This window comes from Prionailurus bengalensis, chromosome D1 (assembly GCF_016509475.1).
Source record: "Prionailurus bengalensis isolate Pbe53 chromosome D1, Fcat_Pben_1.1_paternal_pri, whole genome shotgun sequence".
Taxonomy (NCBI): Eukaryota; Metazoa; Chordata; class Mammalia; order Carnivora; family Felidae; genus Prionailurus; species Prionailurus bengalensis.
Genome location: NC_057346.1, coordinates 14,331,238 through 14,336,707, shown reverse-complemented (window position 1 = coordinate 14,336,707; position 5,470 = coordinate 14,331,238). Strand labels below are relative to the sequence as shown.

The 5,470-nt window shown below is 47.4% G+C and overlaps 1 pseudogene; it reads right to left on the bottom strand.

The window, feature by feature from the left end:
* Window positions 1–4,705: 4,705 nt before the first annotated feature.
* Window positions 4,706–5,061, bottom strand: LOC122483716 (annotated as a pseudogene).
* Between the last annotated feature and the right edge of the window lie 409 nt (window positions 5,062–5,470).

Here is a 5,470-nt window from a genome sequence, read left to right as displayed (position 1 = left end):
GTGTTAGCGTTAGTGTGTATGCAGGTGAGTGTGTTGCTTGTGCCTGTGTGTCTTTATTTTCCATTTACCTAGAAAATTGATAGATTTCCAATTTAGAGCAAGGGGGGACTGGGAGGGAGAAGGAAAATGGAGCTGCCCATCAAAATTAGCAGGGAAGTGGGGAAAGGTCATTTGATCACAGCCTGGCTGCGCTCTGAATTAACCTGCATAACAGAGACTTGTTGAGCGCGCAGCTCTTTAAGGCGCATATTAACACCAGGAGGGAGGCAAGGAGATGCCCGGAGAGAAGGTCAATTTGTGCTTGCTCAGATCAGCAGGGCTCCCGCACACACTTGGCTGCAGAAGACAGCTCTGGGCCGCTGGGGTGAGGAGCAGGGGAGGAAAGCCTGGCATTGGGAGGAGGTCCTGGTGCCTCTCCCAGGGCTGTCTCTGGAATCTGGCTGGGCCTGGGAGAGCCCTGGCACGGGGAGCTGGGAGGGGCTTCCCCCGGTGCAGGAGCAGCAGCAGAAAGAATTAGGGAAGTGAGCCTGCCATCCCGTTGTGGCAATTGCAGATTCATTAATCGTCCGCAGGGAGAAGAATGGAGGCATTTATATGATAAAGATGCGGGGAAATTAGAGGGAGCAGCAGTGCTGTTTACTGTTTTTATTTTATTTTTATTATCATTAAATTGCTTCAAGTCACCTGTAATTTTCCTAGGCTGTCACAATTACAAATCTTTGAGGATTACACAAGTCACGCACGTTCAGAAAGGTATAATTTAAACTTTCAGAGGTTTGAGGGCCTCAGCTCTTTTTCATTACCTCCCTGGCAGTTGGCCCTGGTGGGTTGAATTAGGTAACCCTTCCCCTCCCCTATCACAGGGCGGGTTCCAGCCCCTAAGCTTTGTGATTCTACCTCCAACTTAGGGGCATGGTAGCCCATGAGCCAGCTGTGCCCTGGAGAGAAGCATGTCCTGGGGCCAGGGACCTATATGCATATTCCCACTTTGCTCCAGAATGGCTGTTTGCCTGTGGGTAAGTCACTTTCCCTCCCTGTGTCTCCATTTCCACATATGTAACATGAGGATATTTATGTGTAACTTGCAAGATTATGGTTTGGCTTACATGAGACTATGGTTCCTTTGTTTTGACACCAATTCTCTGACACCAACTGAGTTTCCTGCAATTCAACTTAATTTTGGTACTACCTAGAATTAGGGTTAGATCCCAACGTGAAGGCCAAGGTCCCCAACAAGACTGCCCTGATTTCAGCCACAAATGGGGTCCCTGTCCTACCTGCACTCCTGTCTGATGTGGCTACAAATCCAGGGGTTCCCACCACCTCCCTTTGGGTTTGATGATTTGTTTGAACTCTCTGAAAACACTAAACTTATAATTACAGTTTTATTATAAAGGCTACACCTCAGAAATAGCCCAATGGCCTCAGGGTGGGAGCGGCACAGACTTTCCATTCTCTCTCCTTGTGGAATCAGGTCAGATCACCCTTAGCACGTCAATATGCTCACCAACAGGAAGGTCCACTGAGCTTCAGTATCTGGAGGTTTGAGGAGTTTCATTATGTAGACATGGTTGATTAAATCAATGGCCATATGATGGAATTCAATCTCCAATCCCTCTGCCCTCCACAGAGGTTGTGGGGTGGGACTGAAAGTCCAGTTCTTGACCATTCTGGCTTGGCCAGCCATTCCCTTGGAACTATTTAAGGGCCTGCTATTAGCACAAACTCAGGTACAAATAGAAAGAGCTTGTTATGAATAACGACAGACACTCCTATCTGGGAAATTCCAAGAGTTTTTGAAGCTCTGTGCCAGGAACTAGGGACAGAGATCAAACATTTTGTTTTGCTGTATCTCCAGTTGTCAAGTTACAGTTTTATTCAGAATCACCCCAGAGCATATTAAAAGTTCAGCTTCCAGGGTCCTGGCTCTCCAGGTGATGGATAACAATAGGTCTGGGCAGAGACCTACAAATTTGCATTTCTCACATGCTCCCAGGTAATGTTGACGCTGGTGTTCTATGGATCATACTTGGAGGAAAGCTGATATAATATAATGTACAGTAATATGCATGAAATTGCTCTGAAAGCTGTAACATTCACCCCAAACATTAGGCATTATCATGAGGACGGTCTCCTCCTCTGAACAGATCTGATTGCTGGATGTGTTAAATACAATTGTAATTAAATATCAGAGCCGAAGGAATCGCCTTAGGGTGTCTAGTTCCCTGGAACTCCTGGAAGGTGTTTCAGGGATTGGGAAGAGTTGGAAGGTGAGATCAGAAACAGGAGTGTGCCAGGGCTCATGGAGATTAGAGCTGGACTGTTTGCAATGCTCCCTTAGTGATTCCCTTCCCCAGCTCTTCCCTCCCCGTTTATGCCAGTGATAGTGAGCCCCACATACTGCCTCCCCCAAACTCCTAGGCTGAATGTAAAGTGCAGCCTGGGTCCTCTCCACATCTGGGACTTCAGCCAAGACCCCAAAACTTCCACAAACTTTCTAATTCAGCCTCTCCCACTGTGGTCTCCCAAAGAACCACCTGCAGAATGATGCTGAGCTGGTAATCTTCGGGGGTTGGGCCAAAGAATTAGCATTTTTAGTAAGTTCCCAAGGACCCTGAACCCTTCCCCTTAGCCGATGGCCTTGCCTCTACCTTGCTGGGGAGCCTAATGCAGGCTCAGAAGGGTCGTCTTTCTGATTGGCAGGTAGTAGGCCCTCCGTGGATGTTGATGAATGAATGAGAATATCCATGAGTAGATTCGCCTTTCCTTCTCCCCAACTTAAAGTTCTTTTGTGTCTTCCTTTGTCTTCCCACTCCCCACCGTGTATCCTGACCAAGGGTCTCTGGAGGGCTTCTCGCCTCATGCAGGACCTTCCTCCCCCCTTGCTCTATCTCGTGTGTCTTCGGTGCCTTTCTTTCCACAGCTCCTTCTACGTTCCCAGCTTGCCCCAGCCCTCCTTTCACGGTAACCTCCTGGTCTTTCTTTCTCCATGTCTCTTGCCAACTTTTGCTACTCTTCACTTGGATTCATGGCGTCTCCACTTCTCACTTCCTCCCACCCTCCCTCTCCCTCACTTCTGCATCCAGTCTGTGGCTCAGTCCTCTTCCTTTTACCTCTGATCTTTGTCTTAGAGCCGTTTTTATCTTTCCTTCTCCGCATGACTGCCTATGCCAGACCTTCATTTGCTCAAGTTGGGTCCACTAAAATAGCTTCTACTCTAATGTCTGCCCTCCAAATTATGCTGGACACTTGGCCCAGTTGTTCATTTTAAGTCTTAGCTCTTTTCCTACCATCACCCTATTCGAAATGTTTTTCTGACTCCACACTGTCGGCAGAATGAGATCTGCAATTTTTAGCCTCCACAAATTGACCCCTACTTACTTTTCCAGATTTACCGTCCCTCGCCTAAGCTTTCAGTGTTCCCAAGATTCTAGATCCCCATGCTCTTGGAGCTGAACACTTGGGGCATCCTCTTGCTTCCTCGTCCTTATCTTTGCTCTTATCTCAACATTACTGCTTCCCCTCAAACTGTCCAACACCTTCAACTACAATGACACCTGTTCCAGGAAGCCTTCCATCATCCCCAGACTTAAGGGCACCCTTGAAATCTCCACGGCCCACCTCTGGTCTCTTCTCTGCTTTGCTTTGTGGTTATCTATATGCATGTCTTAACTTCTGAGATTATCAGCTCCTTGAAGGCAGGTAATGATGTCAGTAACAGAATGTTCAGTGACAGGAACTGCTATAATTGACTGAGCACCTACTATGAGTAAGAGGTCCTTCACATACAATGACTTTAAAACTTATCACCATACTCTGATTTGCTTATCACCTCTATTTTAGAGATATGAGAACAGAGGCTTAGAGAGGTAAAGACCAAAAAGGTGACAAGTGGCTGGGATGAGGTTCAAACCCAGACTAAGTCTAAACCCATTTTCTCTCTATTCTACAATCCAGCTCCCGAGACAAAGAAGAAAGCCCACCTTATTGAGCAACTACTATGTGCTCATGCTGGCAGGAGTCCAAAACTGAACAGGCCAATCCCATGAAAGAAAATACATGAAAGTGACTAGCACAGTGTCTGGCACACAATAGGTGCTCAGTATAAATCTCACTGAGTCATGGATTGACTCAGGGTCTACTTCTGCACCAGTGTTTGCTTCCAGAGTAGTGGCTGTGTGTGACCCCAGGGAGCTGTGGAAGGAAGCCTCAGCTAAATGCAGTTATGATGTCCTTGAGCAAATCTCTCAGCCTCTCCAACCCCATTTCCTCACAGTGAAATGAAAAAACCAGATGGTGTTTTTTTCTAAGGTCTTTCTGATTTTAAGAGGTGGGGGGGTCAATGAGTGGTAAACAGCAAAGTGAATAAAACTGGGAGGGTTTTTTTTCTTCCCTCCTTCTTTCCTTCCCCTTCCTTCCTTCCTTCCTTCCTTCCTTCCTTCCTTCCTTCTTTCCTTCCTTCCACCCTCCCTTTCCTTCCTCTTTCCTTTTCTCTTTCCTTTTCTCTTTCCCTTTCCTTTCCTTTCCTTTCCTTTCCTTTCCTTTCCTTTCCTTTCCTTTCCTTTCCTTTCCTTTCCTTTCCTTTTCTTTTCTCTTTCTTGTCCCATGGCAATTGTTCATTATAAAGGCGAACACTGCTCCTTAACAGTAGGAGAACAGGCACCAGGACCACCAAACTTTTTGGATTTGCAGTGCAGGGGATCAGCTACCAGCAAGGTCAGGTTGTGCTGGATGAGGATGTCTTTGAGCTCCTTCTTGGAAGCCTCATCCATGTATTTCTGATAATAGGCCACTGGGGCTTTGGAGAGGGACTAGCAGATTGCCTAAATCTGGGCCACATGACCACTACACGGACTTGGACGTCCACCCAGGCAAATCGCTCCTTGTCCGGAAGCAGAACAGGTTGCCGTAACTTGTGCTACAGTGTGTGTGGCTCAATCGTCTCCAGGGGCCACCCATTCACCTTGATGAGACTGTTCCCCCTTTGCTGTGCACCACGGTCATGGCCGTCTTCTTGCATCCAAAGACCTGCATGGACCACGGAGGAGCCTTGTACAGCATGGCTGTGAACATTGATTATTTTCATACTTTAGATCCTTTCCTCAGCAAGGGCATTTCTCTGGTTTTTAGGAAGACAAGATAATTCCCTTCTTGGAGGCTGGGATTCTGGGGCCAAAGTCCGCAGCAATCCCCGGCTGGCAGGGAATGCAGGGTCAGAGGACAAACAGCTACTCCTTCCCGATGCATGGAGGGGTGCTACTTGGGGGACCGAATTCTGTGGGATCTGGCCATGGTTGGTAGAGAGTTAATTAATGTTTGCAGGGCGAGTTAGCAGAAATAACAACTGCTTTGGTGAAGGGAGAGAGAGGGCTATGAGCTTTGATTTCAGCAAAATGGACAAAGCTGGGATAGCAAATCATCCATTGGGTTTTCTTTGCTGGGCCCACTGTCCTGGCTTTTGTCTGTCCTG